This window comes from Misgurnus anguillicaudatus, chromosome 22, assembly GCF_027580225.2.
Source record: "Misgurnus anguillicaudatus chromosome 22, ASM2758022v2, whole genome shotgun sequence".
Classification (NCBI taxonomy): domain Eukaryota; kingdom Metazoa; phylum Chordata; class Actinopteri; order Cypriniformes; family Cobitidae; genus Misgurnus; species Misgurnus anguillicaudatus.
Window position 1 is genome coordinate 30273159 of NC_073358.2, and position 21178 is coordinate 30294336.

Sequence of the window (21178 nt, forward strand, 5' to 3'; positions counted from 1 at the left end):
GAACGAACACGAGTCCCCTTCACCCACTCCACTTGCATCCGTCGTTGGGCTTGTGGGTGGTACCTTACATAACTCTTAACTGGACACAGCCCCAGAATTTGCTCTCTGATTCTCTAATGCTTTGCCTCAATAGCTCAAGCTTTAAGGGTTGCTAGATTAACATGGTCTTGAGTCATCAAAATGGACGTTCAATTTATACATTGCATTTTCATACCCGCACAGCTGTGAACAGTTGAATTGTGTGTCTGTGTAGGCTACATAAACACTTACAGCTGGTATGAAATGGCCGATATGCTAAACCTGGAGTCTCCAGCTGGTGTGATTGTCTTATTCAACAAGTGCCAGATAGAGAAGTGATCTTCAGGTAATGCAAGGACAAACATGATAGTGTCTGAGTTATTTGGCTCTGATTCAAAAGAACAAATATAGAGTATTAAAAATAAATATGACGTTGATTTTTACAAGCTATGCACACGCCGCAATCAAATGTGCTGCTACATCGCACTCTGAAAGCACATGCAAATTAAATTTGTGCGCACTGAAGGCTGGTTTTTGATAAGCAAGTGAAATACTCGATAATATAATTTTTGCACATCGTTAAAACAACAAGAACGAAATTATTGCAAACGGTATATCTTGCACACCTCTGTTAGGTGCTATATGAATTCAACATCTATACACCTAATACACTAAACTTCAGAAGTTTCTTTTGAAAATCAACTTAAAGGTAATTCATCAAATATTGCTATGTACACAAGACAAGAAAGACACTTGAGGCTTCTCTGACTAACAATGCAAAAATAATAGATTTCATTCTTTTTGTATTTTAACACTGTCAGAAATAAAGGTACATAACTGTACCTTTTCTGTCGTTGGGGTGGTAGCTACCCTCAAAGGTTTATTTTTGTACCTTTAGTCGTATACAACACATTGAAATGTTGTACCTTTCAGGGTACAATATAATACCATGTTAAGGGTACAGAACAGTTAACTGTAGCTTTAAAGGTACACAATAGATAATTAAGGTACAGTATAATGTACCCAAATAGGTACAATGTTTTTTTATACCTGTTGTAAGGGTGGATTCACTACAGTGGTTCAGTCTGTAGGAACGCCGAAATGACTGAGAAATGTTAACAGCAAGATATTATAAAACTGTGTATTTCTGGTCAATTATCACCCTTCTGCAACCTATACCAACGACGGAAATAAGTGCAGTTATAATAGCAAAATATGTGGGAGAGCATTGCTAGAATATAAATATATTGAATTGCAATATGTAGCGTTTAAGTATTAACACTAAATCAAAACTAAACAACAGTTTGGTAAATGAAAGGTTTAATAACAGCACTGACTTAAAGTTACAATTGAAATGGTTACACTTTAGATGCATGAAATGGTACTTAATACAAACAATTAACTGTTTCCAATGTATGTGAGATATTACCTGATAAGATAGAGAAAGAAATAAAGTTTAGAAGAAAGAGAATCACCATTAAGAACTGGAATCTAGGCCTAAAGGCCTAAACCCAAGAACTCAGGTAAAGAAGAAAAGCAGAGGGCAGAAAGCAAATGGCAAATGCCAAAAGGCAAAAGCCCAGATCTCATGAAAACCAAGACCTATATTCTCTTTCCCTTGACCATGTGACTAAACCTAACATCATCCATTCAAACTGACCAATCAGAAGACCACACCTTTAACCCCCACTGTATTGAATAAACAGCTGTGACAATAGTCTGTGATCAACATCAGTAGGCACAGAAATGCAGATGGTACAGTATGGAAATGGGGGTTGTGACAAAGTAATAAATTCCTATATTTTTTTCCTACAAATCCGCCCTTTGGCAGCGTGGGCCACACGTAAGAAGACCCATGATGACACAGTTCATAAGATTATGCTTTCAGTTGTGTGCAGTGGTCATCTTCAGACTTATTGTCCAAACTGGTTGCTGGTTGATGAGACTTGAAGATGTCCTTCTCCTTACAGCCCTGCATGAAAGGCTTCATCGAATGGAATTGCACCTTTCGTAATCATGCAGATTTCCATCGATACTTCACACTTTCACAAGAACAGGCCCTGAAGGGGGACTTCACTTTTTTCCTTCTCTTTGAGGCAACACCCAAGATGTGAAACAGCAGGAATCCTGTGATTTAAGCAAATGGCACAACAACAGCAAACATATGGCATTTGTCACTGAAGTTTTAAATGGTCAGATTGATCTTCAGCCTAAAATCCCTGTCAAATACATTAAAACATGGTCAAGGTGAGAATAAAAGAAAAAATAATAAAAGCTCTTACATTGTTTTTGGAAACATGTAAATGAAATGCTTCCTTTTAAACTTAGCAAATGTTAGTTTTAACAACCCACTTTGTCAGTAGGAGTAACAACAACAATATATTCAGTGTAACCAAATACATGATATTTAAAGATCTTAATGTCCCAGTATAACCATTATAAATGAAATGAACAAAATGAAAACAAAGAACATGATAGTTTTAAATGTCTTACATAAAAAGCGAATTATGTGTGAAACATAATAGCAAAATGAATGATATTATTACACATAGAAAATAACTCTATCAAGATTTCAGTATTTGAGACATAAAACTAATCAAACTTTTTGAAAAGAAACCAAACAGATGCTTAAAATCAGACAGTCTGAAATAATGACTAAAGTGAGGCTAATTGTGTTTGCTATGTGATTGAATTTAACTGAGGCTATGTGTGAATACCATGCTGCAACAAAGGTGAGGAAGTTAAGATTGTGATGCAAATTTGGTCCTGTTGTTAAACAGGGAGCCATTTTGATATTAAAAGTATGAGATTGTAATCTGGCTCTGTAAATCTTCTCACACCCATGTTTTTAGTTAAGCATGGTAAAAGTGCTACTGGATCCTGTTGTGAGGTAAAACATTTTCATTAATGCAATTATATAACACAATGTAGCCACATGGCATTTTTGTGCTCCTCTTTAGGGTCTTACTGCAGCTATACAAAGAATAGCAGAGTTTACCACTTAGGAGACAAATCTTTCAACATAGAAACACATACAACTTGAAACTAATAGACAATTTCAAGAGCAAAAGTTATTCCATTAACACAAGACGACAGGTCTAGAATACATGTAGCTTCAACAACCTCTCACTTAAATGTTTTGTCTAACACTTACAATGGAAACAGTCAAGTGTTTTAAGAAATTAACTTCATTAGCCTATGTGTACATATAGTATAACAAACAACTAGAATTTGTGTTCTATAGAAACAACAATGCATTACGAACAATTACAAATCAGGAAATGCAAACAGGATCATCTATGAGAATGTTAAACACATGCTAACTGGCTGCTAAGCCACTAGCAAGTGAGGTTAACAGCTGGAGTCCTTGCATAAACAATGCAGTTAACTCAGTAATGGTTTTACCTGCAAAACCAGATTGTTTATATCTGCCCTTAGAAAATGATTTCCTACATTTCAAATAATAAGGTGGAGGTCTGCCCCTGCCCAGTGACCAGCATTTCTCCTCTGTATGGCCTATTTTATGACAGGAACTACAAAGCCTGTTCATTTTGCCACCGGGTCTGTAGCTTGGTTCTACTGGAGCTTCAGGAGGTCTGTGACTCTCTAATGCTTCTTTCACAACATGCGATTCTGTTCCAGCATGATGATGCATCACCCCAATCACTGAAATAGGAACACTTTTCTGGGTTCTGGAATATACATTCTCTTTAGTACAAGTAGCATCTTTTTTAGTCCCATCGCTGTTAAGCGTTTGGGGAGACTTAGTGTCTCGTACAATTAGTTTAGCCCTTACATCCGCAATGATGTCTTTATACTTCTCACACTGTTCAGTCAGAGCTAACTGCTCAGATAATTGTTGATCTATCTGAGTTTGAAGATTTTGGATCTTTGCCTCTGACTTTTGTAATTCAGCGTTTCTGGTTCTCAATTCATCACCTTTAGCATTCAGGACTGAGTCAAAAATCGCATTATTTTTACGTAGCTGCTTGCACGTCATGAAATTCAAAGCCTCAATTGTTTCAGCATGTTTGGATTTTCTTTGTTCACTACCAACTGTGTGCCACCATGTGAGAATATCATCAGTGGTAGCGTTGTAATTCAAACCCTTTTTATATAATTTAGAAAGTGTAGGTTCAACTTTCTCGCTCCATAAAGCAAACAATATATCATTACTTAAATTAATCCCTTCCATCCCTGAGGAGATAATCTGAAATAATCTCTAACTGTACAACAATGTTAGAACTATTTAAGGTCCTTCTATTTTCTGTTCCATACAAATCATGCAAATGGAGATTTTACTAACCATGCCATGAAACAATGAAAACAGACTTACCCACTATGTGGTCAGAAGGCCTTTAACAAATTCACAAGATAAACTGTGATAAAGTCCTCATTCAGTTGATCAAACAAAGTACAACTCAGAAAACTCACTGCAAGGGATCCCGGGTTTCGGCACCAAAACTGTAAGGGTGGATTCACTACAGTGGTTCAGTCTGTAGGAACGCCGAAATGACTGAGAAATGTTAACAGCAAGATATTATAAAACTGTGTATTTCTGGTCAATTATCACCCTTCTGCAACCTATACCAACGACGGAAATAAGTGCAGTTATAATAGCAAAATATGTGGGAGAGCATTGCTAGAATATAAATATATTGAATTGCAATATGTAGCGTTTAAGTATTAACACTAAATCAAAACTAAACAACAGTTTGGTAAATGAAAGGTTTAATAACAGCACTGACTTAAAGTTACAATTGAAATGGTTACACTTTAGATGCATGAAATGGTACTTAATACAAACAATTAACTGTTTCCAATGTATGTGAGATATTACCTGATAAGATAGAGAAAGAAATAAAGTTTAGAAGAAAGAGAATCACCATTAAGAACTGGAATCTAGGCCTAAAGGCCTAAACCCAAGAACTCAGGTAAAGAAGAAAAGCAGAGGGCAGAAAGCAAATGCCAAAAGGCAAAAGGCAAAAGCCCAGATCTCATGAAAACCAAGACCTATATTCTCTTTCCCTTGACCATGTGACTAAACCTAACATCATCCATTCAAACTGACCAATCAGAAGACCACACCTTTAACCCCCACTGTATTGAATAAACAGCTGTAACAATAGTCTGTGATCAACATCAGTAGGCACAGAAATGCAGATGGTACAGTATGGAAATGGGGGTTGTGACAAAGTAATAAATTCCTATATTTTTTTCCTACAGTTATACAGGTAGATTTCTTCCTTAAAAATGTGCATATACTGTACAGAGTAGGGTGGCACAAATTTATGCTAAGTTGATTTTTTAAAATCACAATACTGTATGTGCATGCAGTGTTGTGCACACACATTTCTAGTTTTATGATAGCTTTTGCTAGGATAGTTTTACTGTATGAATAAGCAACTTTTAAAAATATGGCCTCAGGCATGGTAACTGAAAGGTTGCAGTTTGAGGATTTGGTGAGCCTGAGGTATCACATTGCTCCAGGTTGCTCCAGAGGGTTTGTCCCCATGTGTACTGTTAGTTGCTTTAGAGAAAAGCATCTGCAAAAATTCCTATATTCCGGAATAACAGATTAGGTTCACTGACAGAATAAACAAATTGGGATATTGTCCCCGTGATTTCTACACAACTTCCACTCTTAATCCAAGAAAGCCTTATTGAAGGTTTTGCTTCTTTCTTTCTTTCTTTCTTTCTTTCTTTCTTTCTTTCTTTCTTTCTTTCTTTCTTTCTTTCTTTCTTTTTTTATTTATTTATTTATTTATTTCCACAATGGTGGAGAACAAAGCTTTGTTTAGTGTATTAGAGCTACGCCGAGGTCAAAGGTGAATGTGTTGCAATTCTGTGTTGGAATGGTTATTTGTTATGTGTAAATGGTTATTTGTTGCTTTTCGTGGAAATTTAAAAATTATACAAGGAAAGTCATGCACTGGGTTTGAAGTGCAAAAACAAACTCATTTCAGCTTTTTTCCCCCATCCCTTTCTGCCTTCAAAGGAAGACAGTCTTTTATTAAGCCCTACAAATTGACTTGGTAATTCAGCGACGTCAAGAGCATCATAGAGGAATAGCAATGCGAAATAGAGAGAGAACAAGTGTTTAGTGTGAATGTATCTGTGTATGTGAATGAGAAGAGAGGGAGGGAGAGAGGGAGTTGCATTGGTGCCCATGAATACCAAATGGCTAAGTTAGCCTGTTGATAGACAAAACAGTGTTTGTTAAAGCCAGTGGATGGTAAGACTGACTCACACCCTCTTTCTGTTTTGCACCTGCACTCATTGAAACCACGAAAAATAAGAGCAGCGATTCAGTTGAATACCCTGTATATTACTTATATCCACTGCTGTTCCTCTTTTGGCAATGACACTAAAATGTATTACCTTTTATACAGTAAGGATAAAAATAATGCCATAAATAATTGAAAATATATGCTTAATAGGTTCAGCTGTAAGAGCATGATGCTTGCAAATGCAAAGCCATGCATTTGATTTCCATTAAACAGACATAAAAAACGCCTTTGGCAGATGCCTTCGACCAAAGCATCTATCATTCAAGATACATTTTGTTTGCCTCCTTGGTGTTGTTTGTGCCATGCTCAACCAGTTGAACTTGTGGGAAATGTAAATGGCCTTAGAATGGCAATTTCGGACTTGTGTACTTTTTGGTTTGGACTTGACAAGAACAGATTCGGGAATAAGAACTCGGGGAACACAGTCTAGTTATATTGCAAATGGATCTGCAGGGTACTCCTAAAATTAAAACTTAAAACTACATTTTGTGAGACAGAAAGAGTCATATTTTGAATATTATATGGGTTTTCTGCTACATTGCTGTTGATGCAAAATGCATTTTGGAAAACATAGCTGTCATAAGTCCACACAATTCACCTCTTGATACATCCTTGATTAAAGGGAAATTTCATCGATAGAAACATTAATCTTTATTGAAAGTGGGTCATATTAATAGTCGAAATGTAACATCAGAGGTGTCAAGTAACGAAGTACAAATACTTCGTTACCGTACTTAAGTAGATATTTTGGGTATCTATACTTTACTTGAGTAATAATTTTTCAGACGACTTTTTACTTCTACTCCTTACATTTTCACGCAATTATCTGTACTTTCTACTCCTTACATTTCAAAAATCGCCTCGTTACTTCTTTTAATTTCTGCTTGTTTTCTTTTTTTACATTCCGGCTTGTCAGCGTAAAAACCTATCTTGATAAATTGCATCATCTGGATGAATGCGATTGTGGTTGGATGAGAAGTATAAACATACACCATACCGACACCCTATTGGTTTGTACGCAATCCCCGCCGTACGCAATCCCCGCCCCCCCAGCTGACTGCAGATGATCAAAAGTTTGTTTGATAGCGCTGCAAAGATAAACATAAAAGAACCGCGAGAGCGATTAGAAAGCATGCGGAGCAGTTTGCTCTCGCAATGCTTTGATATCATCCGCCATCTGTTTGTACAGTAACAGAACGCGGCATTCTGCCTTCAAATGGAAAGTACGAAATAAAACTCGCGGATCACTTTCAGGTCAGTTCACATTCACAAGCCTGTGTAAATATATAGCTGGCTGCTGACACCAATCCATCTGTGTGATTTAGTGTAACAATACCAATTTATATCATGTAACTTCAGTTGTTCATTGTGCTGCGTTGCGTTTTGAAGCATGGCAAAGATATCTATGCTAAAGACATCTGTTGTTTTGTAATAACTGCTCTAAATTGTATTTGCATTAACAAAACCTACTTAGCTAAATGCTTGAGTGTTAAATCAATGAAACACATAACCATACATACCAACTTTTGCTTTTGTTAATAGACATCAGCTGTTTCCTTAAACCTGACTTTTAATTTACTTACAAGAAAGACAGTCTTCAAAATTACTTGGATTTACACTGACATGTAAGATCAGCTTTGTCACATTAGATTAAGCTGAAGTCCATTAGCTCTACTGGGACAGATGCAGAAATATAGGCTTTAATATATAATTGCATATGTGTGTAATTGTAGTTAGTGTTGCTGTCAAAATACAATTATAAATGATAACAATAGCATATTTCTATCCTCACACATACTATAGTTTGTTGTTTTTTAACTTAAGAGGGCACCACTGTAAAAGTTTGACCAGCAGCGGCCCTGCTCTGAAGTTTGACTTTTTGCACCATTACAATACTTAATATTTATATATAATGCTCAGTAGTACACATATAAGGTTCTTTAATGCAGTGGTATACAAACCATTTTTTTTGTGGCCTCCCTTGTGTACAGTGGATTCCTTCGCAGCCCCCCTCCCAAAGAAAATGTATGACATAAAACATTCTAAAACATAAAATTTGAATTAAACAAAACATATTACATTATACAATGTAATGCTTTTGTTTAGTAGCCTTATTGTTCTGAGGTTTAATTACACAGAATTTATAATAAAGTATTTCTGTAATAGTTTTGTTATGTGTTCTGGTTGTATTCTGTGCATTTTTGTATTTTGGACTTTTATTTTGATATCCTGTTCTGTTCTGGCTTTTATTTTGAAAAACATCCTGCCATGTTTCACTTCACACTTCCTGTCTGTTTGTATAAAGCCACTTCCTGTACTCCAGTTCAATGCTGATTATTACATCGCCACATCCTGTCTGTATCTGAATCTGTTACCTGCTACCTGTTAATCTGTTTTGGTATCTGTATCTGTTCCTGTTTTGACCTGTGCCTTGTATTTGGATATTGCCTGTTTGCCGCCTGCCCTGATATATTTTGCCTGTCTTTGGATTTACGATTTGGATTTACCTTTGGATTTGTTTGCTGGCCCTTATTGGGATTTTACAATAAAACACCTTTTGCACATGGATTCACCTCTTCATCGCTTTCATTAAAGCAACCCCTGGTACAGAATAATCAGCCATAACCCGGAATCCAGCAAAGGTCAGTAATCTCCCACCAGCACCATGAAACCTGTTTATGCCCTGCTAGAACTCCGTCAGAACCACCGTCCGATTGAAGATTATGTGAATGATTTTTTGGACTTGAGTTACCAGGTACATTTTGATGATATTACTCTTAAGAACTTTTTTTACAATGCTCTTGATGAATGGCCGCGCTTGTGTATGCCCCATGATATGTCTGCCTGGTCCCTGGAGAGTTATATTGACTTTGCCCTGCTATTGTGTGGCTCACCATTCACTGTGGGTGTTGCGGATACACCTCCAGAGAATGTACACAAACCACCAAGCCATGTCATGCCTGTTCTACCCACACCTGTACAAGTCATGCCTGATTCTAAAATGGCCGCCACCATGCTTGCTCCTAAAATGGCCGCCATCCTGCCTGTCCCTAAAATGGCCGCCACCCTGCCTGTTCCCAAAATGGCCGCCATCCTGCCTGTCTCTGCACCTGCACCTGTCTCCAAGAAAACCACCACAATCCTGCCTGTCCCTAAAATGGCTGCCATCCCGCCTGTTCCCAAAATGGCCGCCATCCTACCTGTTTCCACACCTGTTTTCGAGAGAGCTACCATCATTCCTGCACCTGCATTTCAGAGAGCTATCATCACAACCACACCTGCACTAATGAGAGCTATTGTACACCCTACACCTGCCGTCAAGATGGCCACCCTGCCTGAACCGACGACCACAGAGGTATGTTTCATTGACTCAATACTGCCTGAATTTGCAATAGCCCTGTGGTGCGTTTGGTCTGCCTTCTGCTCTGTTGTTCCCGAGGTTCCTCAAGGCCCTGAATCTGAACCATCCGATTCATCTGTCCCGTCTATCTCATCTGATCTGCCCGTCTCATCTGATCTGCCCGTCTCATCTGATCTGCCCGTCTCATCTGATCTGCCCGTCTCATCTGATCTGCCCGTCTCATCTGATCTGCCCGACTCATCTGATCTGCCCGACTCATCTGATCTGCCCGACTCATCTGATCTGCCCGACTCATCTGATCTGCCCGACTCATCTGATCTGCCCGACTCATCTGATCTGCCCGACCCATCTGATCTGCCCGACCCATCTGATCTGCCCGACTCATCTGATTCACCTGACCTGCCTGATTCACCTGATCCGCCCGACTCCTCTGATTCTTCTGATTCATCTAATTCATCTGATATGTCTGTCCTGCCTGATTCACTTGTCCCATCTGATTCGTCTGTCTCACCTGATTCACATGATTCGTCTGGCTCACCTGGCTCACCTGTCTTATCTGACTCACCTGGCTCATCTGATTCACCTGGCTCATCTGATTCATCTGATTTGTCTGGTCCACCACCTGGGACTTCGCCACCCTGGGCTTTGGAAGCTTTTCCAAGTTTTTTTTGGGGGGGGGGTAGTACCCGGACACAGGAAGGAGGCAGAGGACGCTGAGGCGGAGACCGAAGTGGACTCTGATCCTTCCTCTCCTTGTGACCCAGGTCCAAGCCTGCCCCATGACCCAGGTCCAAGCCTGCCCCATGACCCAGGTCCAAGCCTGCCCCATGACCCAGGTCCAAGCCTGCCCCATGACCCAGGTCCAAGCCTGCCCCATGACCCAGGTCCAAGCCTGCCCCATGACCCAGGTCCTAGCCTGCCGCAGGACCAAGGGCCTCGCCTGCGACATGACCCACGTCCTGGCCTGCCCCATGACCCAGGTCCTAGCCTGCCCCATGACCCAGGTCCTAGCCTGCCCCATGACCCAGGTCCTAGCCTGCCCCATGACCCAGGTCCTAGCCTGCCCCATGACCCAGGTCCTAGCCTGCCCCATGACCCAGGTCCTAGCCTGCCCCATGACCCAGGTCCTAGCCTGCCCCATGACCCAGGTCCTAGGCTGCCCGATTACGCAGGTGCTTGCATTCCCGATGAGACAGCTCCTAGCCTGCCCCATGACCCAGGTCCTAGCCTGCCCCATGACCCAGGTCCTAGCCTGCCCCATGACCCAGGTCCTAGCCTGCCCCATGGCCCAGGCCCGCATCTGCCCCATGTTCCTGGACCATCCTGGCCTCATGACCCAGGACCTCTCCTGAACTGCCCTGCCTTCGCCAAGAGGTCCTGGCCCGCCCGCCCACCCTCTATTGGACTTTATTATGTGTATGTTGGGCTCCGGGAGTCGCCCTTTAGAGGGGGGGTTCTGTAATAGTTTTGTTATGTGTTCTGGTTGTATTCTGTGCATTTTTGTATTTTGGACTTTTATTTTGATATCCTGTTCTGTTCTGGCTTTTATTTTGAAATACATCCTGCCATGTTTCACTTCACACTTCCTGTCTGTTTGTATAAAGCCACTTCCTGTACTCCAGTTCAATGCTGATTATTACATCGCCACATCCTGTCTGTTATCTGAATCTGTTATCTGTATCTGTTAATCTGTTTTTGGTATCTGTATCTGTTCCTGTTTTGACCTGTGCCTTGTATTTGGATATTGCCTGTTTGCCGCCTGCCCTGATATATTTTGCCTGTCTTTGGATTTACGATTTGGATTTACCTTTGGATTTGTTTGCTGGCCCTTATTGGGATTTTACAATAAAACACCTTTTGCATATGGATTCTCATCTTCATCGCTTTCTTTAAAGCACACCCGTTACAATTTCATAAATTATTATAAGACTGGCACCATCTCGCGGCCCCTAGTTTGAGAACCACTGCTTTTATGTACTTGTTTGCATTGTACTAAAATGCGTTCATTTTTAATGGGCATGTACCGTATGCAGTTGAAACAGATAGCCTAGTGCAGGGGTAGGCAACATGGAGTTCTGATGTCCTGCAGAGTTTAGCTCCAGGTCTAATCAAAAGCCCCTGAAAAAGTCACCTGAAACTACAGGTAGCCAAGGTTTTATAAGGGTTGGAGCTAAAATTTGCAGGACATCGGCACTCCAGGACGGACATTGCATACCCCTGGCCCGAGTGCATCCCACATTTTTTAACATTAACATTTTAATATAACACTTTAGTTATTATGGCCTTTAGAAACGTTTTTTAGAGGAGATAGGGTAGTGCACAAAAGGCCCCTATGGCGCGGCCTAGGCTTTTTTCCATAATTACATATTTTTCCTTACATTACTTTTACTTTTATACTTTAAGTAGTTTTGAAACCAGTGCCCGGTTGCATGAAAGTCCTTAAGCTAAGAAATCCCTTAAATATATTGTTAAGGGTGCCATTTATTAAAAATGGGTTGCAAGAAAAACCCTTAAGTGAACCTTAAGGCTGTCAATAAGTATTTACCCTTAAATGCTAAAGTATTACCTTAAGTTCTGCTATGCGTTGCTACAAAGTCCTTAAGTCACATTTTCCCTTAAAAACTTAAGGGACTATAACAGGTCCCTTAACGCCAGACGCGATGGCTGATTTTATGGTTATTTAAGAAAATGAAGTACCAACGCGCATTTCTAACGATCGAAATAATCCCTAGAGAAAAGGATGCGCATTTATTAGGAGAATAGCGGTTTGATCGTCCGTCAATCTAAACTGTTTCCAGTTTGAATTACTTTGAGGTTTTATACACGCGGCACTTTACAGTCTGTTATTTGCGATGTTTCATTGTACACAAATCCGCCGTCTGTTGAGCTGCGTGCGTTGATTTGTTACCGCTGTGAGATTTTGTAACCATAGCAACCGCGTCTCCGCTGCCGTGTTTTGGCAGAGACTGCTGTAAAATACTTAGTATAAACACTTAGGTAAGGGTGACAGTTAAGACCTTTGTTGCAACGCTCTTAAATAAATCCCTTACCTCAGGGATTTTTTCTCCCTCAGGGAAACCCTCACTTAAGGAGTTTCATGCAACCGGGCACAGTACTTTTTCACTTTTACTTGAGTAAAGGGCTTGAGTTGATACTTCAACTTCTACAAAAGTCTTTTTAAACCCTAGTATCTATACTTCTACTTGAGTAATGAATATGAATACTTTTGACACCACTGTGTAACATACATTTAGAATTTTGTACCTATTTCACCAAGAAATGACAGAATGTGACTTTAGGGCACATTTGTATGGAAAACTTCAACTCCCACAATGCACCACAATGCACAGCTCTGCAAGCCACTCCCATTAATCGGAACACCGCTCAGATATGTTATTGTGTACATAAATGCCACGTTAATATAACAAAGAAAATAGAAACACTCACTTTATAGTCAGACATCCGTTTATCCCTGCAGGCTTTGACTGTCGCTTCCAATTTAGGATCCTAAAAGATGTATCCATGACTTCGCTATCCATATACGGTATGAAGTTTGGGTTGGAGCAAGCTTCATTCAGTTTCTGATATATTTTTGAGAGTGCTTGGCCAAACATATATATATATATATATATATATATATATATATATATATATATATATATATATATATATATATATATATATATATATATATATATATATATATATATATATATATATATATATATATATATATATATATATATATATATTTATATGAAACTGCCACATCCTGCACACAAACGCGTCCACCGCACAATATGTATACTCCACAGAAGCGCTGGCTCAGCGCTTGTGCTTGTAAGCCGAAACACATCTGTGAAATAAACACACGCAAAGTACCTTTTCTTGCTCGGGAACATTCACCAAACAAACGTCCATATCCTGATCTGATGCAGAAATGTTATACAGAAAGCACACAGCGAGAGTACAGCCACTACAAGTCCGTCCAAGCTCGAGCCAGTCCGGGCTTCTCTACGCAGCAGAGGCCGAGGGTTGCTCCGGCCTACTCCTGGTGCTTCTGTTCCTCCATCTGCCTCAGCTCTTTGCTGTATTGTGGCTCATAAAGGTGCCATGAACAGCGGATTAGAGCATCACGCTTGCGAAATCACCCTCTTCCATATCATAACGATTACCTTCCACTATTATTGTAACATGAAGTCTGGCTCACTCCACAACGTCTGTTAGCTTAGCTTAGCATAAAGATGGCGGCTGATCATTTTTTTCGCCTGTGTTCGTATATTTTCGTAAGTCCCACGCACTGATCTGTAATAGGTCTTTAGCGTGAGTGGCTCCCACAAATAGCCCCCACCATGTAAACATGAGGAATGAGTGTCTATAGTCTTTCACCCTCGACAAAGATAAAGCAGTTCCTTCTTTTAATGATGCAAAATGATGATTTTTACATCATTGAAAGAAGGAAGTGCATCACTGAAATCTGTATTTCTTCCATCTCTGGGAAAATGATGCACGACCATTCAAAAACATGACTGGGGTTCTAACAATACAAAGCTTAATGCAAATCGTTGAAGTGTCCCTTTAAAGGGGTGGGTCAAAAACTCATCGGGGGACTTTATGCGAACTTGGCTTGATGTCAACTTGGAATGGGAATAGTACTTGGACAGCGACTGATGATGTTTTGAGCGCAAGTACAGACAAGAGCGCATATTGAGAAAGCTAACATGTATCATGTGTGCACTTGAGTCATTGAGAGCAACAGACAGAGAGCGTAAGAGAGGAGATTGTACAGTCAGCATTCTTGTATTGTACAGGAAGACATACTTTGGCATAGACAAAGATGTTTTAAGAGATCTCATTTAACTCCCTTTAGTGATACCCGCTTTGCTCTTAGACTCTATTACCTCTCCTCTCTGTGGAACACTCTAGAAGTCCATTCTGCACTAAAGGGACAAAGGGCTGGCTCAGGCCCAAAACATCTACTCAGCAAAGCTGCTTCAAAGCTGAACAAGATATATGAGCCATTTGCTCTCAAATGCTCAAAAATAGCAATTCAGTTTTCACCACAATGCAACTAAAACACCCAATTCTGTTACTAAATCACCAAATATTTTATGTTTGGGTGACAGAGAGGGAAGGGGATGTAGGAACTAGTCAAATAGTAATTGAATAGTATATCATTTATGCAACTCATGACACTGATTTTTGTTTTTTATTTTTCTTATAATGAGATTTTGTAGTGAACTATTTCATAAAAATTTTCTTTTTGTTTATAGGATTGACTAAATACAAAAATGTACTTTTCTTTTGATAGACCTGTTATTAAAACTGCCATGTGTTTGGATTTATTTATCAATATTTTTTGTCTTTATGTTAGTATTCCTCTATTCTTCAAAACATGTTTATTACCAGAAACTGCTGCCCTCAGAGGCTCCCAATGGCATTAAAGTTAACTACTTAGCATATCTGGGGATATCTGCTGCCTGGGCCACAGACTTCAAACAAGCCAATTTTTATTCGGCATTGTTTCAGGTCAGTTACTCAATTATTTTCTCCCATGAGTCGTTTTATTTCACTTCTTCTCACACAAAGTCCATAAGGTGATGAACGAGAACCAAATGGGGACACAACTGAGTAACTCTATTATTAAAAATCTATCCACTATTATACAAGTTCTGGTTATATAAGTGCATTCATATTCATATTATATAAGTGCACTGGTATGGATTATTACAAATGCCAAAAATAATATACATACTTCTAAAGTGTTATTGGACAAATTGAAAGACTTCATTAAGGATCATACGTACTGTATAGGTTACTTTAAGAATGTTGAATAGAATATTTACAAAAAAGCTTGTTTAACATTATATAAAGTAAGGTTTCTGTTTGAAATACAAGTTACAAAAGCGTAAATAATAAAGAAAATCCAATTAAATTCAGGCAATAGAATCTGCAGTATATTGCAAAGCATGACTCCACTTGTTTAATAGTCTTGGCAGAATGTTATTATACTTTAGATAAACTCTTTCTACCTTTGACAATGTGTCTCTTTAATGAACACTGTTTCTCTTTAGCTACTTGACATTTATATTATTGACAGCTTATCTTTGCTTATGCTTCTGTTTTTGTTTATCTTCCTGTCATGTTCTCTGTTCCTGTAGCCATGACCACTTAGTCAACTGAGTTTTAGAATTTTCATGACTAAATATTTTGGTAACACCTTCTATGAAGCCCATGCTTATAATGAATTATAACCCCCTTAATAATTATTTATAGGCAGTTATTACTATTCTATAAATATATTTATAAGTCACAACAACACCTATACACCATTATAAGCAACCTGATCTCACGAATTTCCGTGGCATAGTCACGGAATTTTGTGCTAATTTTTCCGTGGCATTCTCACGGATTGGTTACTCAACTGTTTTGTCCTATTTTCTTACCATTTTTGCTTCGGTGTAGGGTTAGATTTACATGAAATGACATCCCTACCCAAACCCAACTCTAACCCCAACGCCAGGCAACAACTGTTTAAAGTTTAGAAAATATAAAAGAATAAAAATTACTACTATTTCAGAAAAAATAGTATAAACCAATATTTAAAGTGACATACTAACGCAAACACCAAATCTAACCCTAAACCGAAGCGGAAATGGTTTGAAAATTGGAAAGAGCAGTTGAGTAACCAATCCGTGAGAATGCCACGGAAAAAGACAGTCCGAAGCAGGGCCACGGAAAAATGCGGAGATCTGTCAGAATGCCACGGAAAAATGAGCACAAAATTCCGTGACTATCCCACGGAACTTTGTGAGATCATGTTGGAATTCTTGTAGATGTGCTTTTAGTGTACACAAAATCTGATCATATTAGAATGATATTGTAGTGTACTTTGTTGCATTACTGTAATATGACTTAAAAATAAATGTATTGTGGCATTTCAGCATGGTACTTTTGCCATCATATACTGAGAACTGGAAGAATACTGCCATACAAATAATTTGTTCCCCCTGATTTTTCCACTATCAGATATTATGATCCATTTACTTGGCAGGCACAACGTCAGAAAATGACTTGGATTTCCATCGGCACAGTCAGTCAGTTGGAGTTAGTGTCTTGAGAATTTGTCGAAAAGCTTCCGGTGAAGAAGGAATGTGGTGTTCCTTCCACTTGCCTTGCAAGGCAGCATGCCAATCTCGATAGAACGATGAAAGAGAAGTGGCAGGCGTCTTACAGTAGATTTAAGCCACGGGTGTGCATGTGCTGTGCGAGCGAGGTTATGTTGGGGCAGAAGTCAAATTTGTTTTTAGACACTCAGGCATGTGATTGGAAAAGGAAAAAAGAAGGAAGGAAAGCGAGCAAAGAGCAATTCAAAAGCAGAGTCCTTATGATTTCTCGAATCACTCTTGTGGTACTTTGATGTCACCTGCCTGTCGGTTTTTGTGGCGCCCTATGAACTCAAACAAACCTAATGTCTAGGATACATGTTGGAGGCAAAGTGTGCATCTACAAACAACGCGCATCAGTGTTGTTTTTGGCAGCCCTTTTAGTTTTAGTCTTAGTCTTTTGGACAAAAATGCTTTTTAGTTTTAGTCACATTTGAGTCACTTATAAACTTGATGGTTTTAGTCAAGTTTTAGTCGATGAAAACACAAAAAGGTTTTAGTCAAGTTTAGGTCAATTTTAGTAAAAAAGGAGTCTTTAACGAATTAATTTACGTTAAAAAGTATTGGAAATGGGCTTAGGTTTGACAAGTAGATACATGTAAAACCTTAAGCTTACCATGAAATGTGTCACAAGCCGATTGTGTCACGACTGGTATAAACAAAAGAGAACCCAAACGCAGACACGACTGAAATAATAATAAACTGAAGGTTTATTAAACACAAAAACCCACGTGGGGGTAAAACAGGGAAATAAACACGGAACAGGAACAAAAGCACTGGAACATAGAAACAGCAATCAGAAACACGGAATACATGAAACTCTGACCTAGACAACTGTAGACAATGAACGCGCACACGACAGACAACCAAAGGGCATTATAAAGACACGACATCAATGGGGAACAGGTGAACATAATTAATTACGTAAGACACGAGTACATAAGGGAGTAGGGTGAAAGTGACAAGACACTGGGAAACACGTGTTACACATACATGATGTGAAAACACACGTATTCCCACATAAACACAATGCTGCCATGATCTTGCTCTCTAACACAGACCTGAACCTATACTAAGGTCTGGCAAGATCATGACAGCCACAAGACACCGGGAACATGTGGAAACCACACACACCATGTGATTCCACATGTCCCCACACAGAACATAATACTATCACGGTCCTGCCAGATGCACTCAGACCTACATCTAACACAGATGTCTGACAGGACCGTGACAGATTGTCCAGTAAAATTTTATGTATATGATATGTTAACAGTGTGACTTGTTAGTTACCTTTAAAAAAAATATTAGCGTGATTCACGTGCCGCTTGAGGTTGGTGGTATTCTTCCCACCTACTTTGTGGCCACATTTAGCGTCATCTCCCAATATGCATTCCATTTTCTTTCTGATGGATTATACCGAAAGTATGTCCATAAATCATCTTGTTGTTTCCGTTTATTGGCGTCGCCGCCATGGTCCTTCGAACTCTCCACAGCCGCAGGTGTGTTGTTATGTGGAATCTGGTGCACGTGCGCGGCATGGCTGCAGCCGGGTGGTGGGCATACCCAAAACAAGGATAGGAAGTGACAGCATTGCTGATACTTTTTAGCTTAAAACAGACAGATTTTCACGCAAAATAGGCCGAAATGACATGCGTTGTGAACGTCAGACAATCATTTTCGTTCCGTCTCGTCTCGTCAACGAAAACTCGAAAGCGTCTCGTCATGTTTAAGTCACTTTAGAGCCATTTTTAGCTAGTCATCGTCACGTTGTCGTCTTAAAAAACGGTGCGTCAATGAAGTAATTTCGTTTAGCGTCATCGTTGATGAAAACAACACTGGCGCTCATACCCACCAAAAATAAAACTGATCAGATTTACGTGATTTAGAGAAGTCATCCCACCGAGGTAAAAAAAAAAATACGGAAATCCATATTTATACGGAAAAATCCCTGACACTCATTCCTTTACAAATGCAATACATGTTGCTGTTTACTTCACACCAGCTCAGAAACAATTGCTAACCTGCAGAGCCAGCGTTCCACAAACAGGCTCAGAGAAGCATGAAATCCATACCTTGTAAACATGCTCACAAACAGTCAGCGAGTGACAGAGAAAGACACAAATTAAGCAAAATTAGGTAAATCACTGCACATAATCCCCAAGCACAATATAAAACCCCCTGCTGTTCCACAACAAATCCCTGAATTTAATCAGCTGTCACAGTGAATAGAACCTGTATATTGCTTTCTTTACCTGGTGCTTTATGCCACGGTCATGTCCCACAGTGAAGACAGGTTAAAATAATACTGGAAGCTGCCTGAACGATGAGGCAGTCACAAAAATGACACCTTTAATTTGCAAAATCGGCTTAATGGTGAAAAACACTGCACATTATGCCTAATGCCCCATCTCCCCATGCGACTGCGTATCCACATGCTCCGATGGCTTTCCGACAGTCCAGCCACATGAAGGGTTATGTTTGTGTGAGCCAATGAAAATATATGCGTGGATAAGTTTACACATGGTTGACACTGATTATAAGGTACAAAAGAATAACAAACCACACTCGCAATGTGTGCATGCAAGCACCTGCCATGCATCTGGCTGACGCCTTCATTTGCTGTACTGTAGCTTTGCTAAAATGTGAGAGCCCAATGCCTTCAATGGATTCTACATGCTTCACTGAGCTGCGTGTGCATGAGCACTGTGAATGATTTGACACTCAACAAAACGGTAGCATGGCCGTTTCTCAAAGATGAGGCTGTTTAATTCTGACATGAGCTGCTGACACTCCTGAGCTTTAGTGACATAATACGTCACGGCTGCGGGGATAAGCTGTAGCAATACTATTGATTATATTTATTGACTTATTTGAGTGCACTTGGAAAATGTTAAAATAACACAAGAGGATCGTTATTTAATGCAGATTAGTGAACAGCGTTGCATATATAGTAGTTCCCTTTCAGTCGGTCACTACGACGTCACGTCGTGACCGACGAATTGGGAACCGCTTCGCGGGTGACCTATCTACTTCGAGAACTATCAAAAACGCCAATGAACTTGGCATGCAGGTATTTGCATAATGCCGGCGCCGCCCCGCCAGGTGCGTATATAAGGCACAGGTGCATAATACCAAATCAGCTTTATTGCTTCGAAGCCGGCAGACATCTGCTCACGAGAAGCTATTCTAACTGATCTTCGTAGATCCTGTTCTGGGAAGAAAAGTCTCAGCTTGCTGAAGTTGGTTGGGCAAAGACACCTCAGCGGAGGCTCGCAGTGTTTTTTTCCACCCTTTCTCTCTCTCTCTGTCTCTTAATTTAGGACTTGAGTTCGAGTGAGTGCGTTTGCCTCTCCCTGTGTGTTTCACCAGCTCGCACAAAAGAGTGATTTCCCTAAAAGAGCAGCACGTTTGAGCTTTGTGTCTTTTTAAAGACAGCCACTCATTCGTGTCACGGTCGGGGTCGTCTTTTTAAAGATGGATTTCCGTCCGTGCTCCGTTTCTGGATGCGGTGTGTTTATCGCCCCCCAGGATGGCCACAAGCGTTGTCTCTCGTGTCTGGGGCTCCAGCACGCAGAGGCAGCGTTGCGTGATAGTTCATGCCCCATCTGTGAGGGCATGACTATAGCGGATTTGCGGAGACGGGTGTCGTTCCTCCGGCAACGGCCCCCGCCTTCCCAGTCTGGTGCTGCTAAGGGCGCAGCTACCAGATTGGCGAAGGATGACCTCCGTATAACGGTGCTGGGTCGGTCTGCTGGTTCGTCCAGTAGCTCCCAGCGCCCTGATCCGTTGCCAGCGGAGGTCCCGATGGAGACGAGCGGCCCGTGTTCTACGGTGTCCTCGCGCTCTGTCGAGCCTCCACCTGACGCGATATCCACCGTAACGTCGGAGGGGGGGTTGTCAGCCTCAGACGTCGATCCGGATCCGCTCCCGCCTTCGGGCCAGGTTGCGGCTTCTGCGTTCGACCCTGAGATGGCAGCCATGCTCGCTCGGGCGGCGGAGGCGGTCGGCTTGGAGTGGACTAAACCTCCCCCACCTGAACCGTCCCGCCTCGATGATTGGTTCTTCGGGGTGCCAGGGCTTCTCAGTCCTCGCCCCCGGTGCCTTTCTTCCCCGAGGTGCATGAAGAGCTGACGCGGTCGTGGAAAACCCCGTTTTCCGCCCGGAACCGGCCGTATCAGCCTTCACCTCTCACCTCTCTCGAGGGTGGAGATGCCAAGGGGTACACTGGTATCCCGTCAGTGGAGCGCCCGGTCACGATGCAGTTGTGTCCGGCCGGTGTCGCTTCCTCCTGGCGGGACCAGCCTACTCTCCCCTCACGGGCCTGTAAGCAGTCTTCGGCG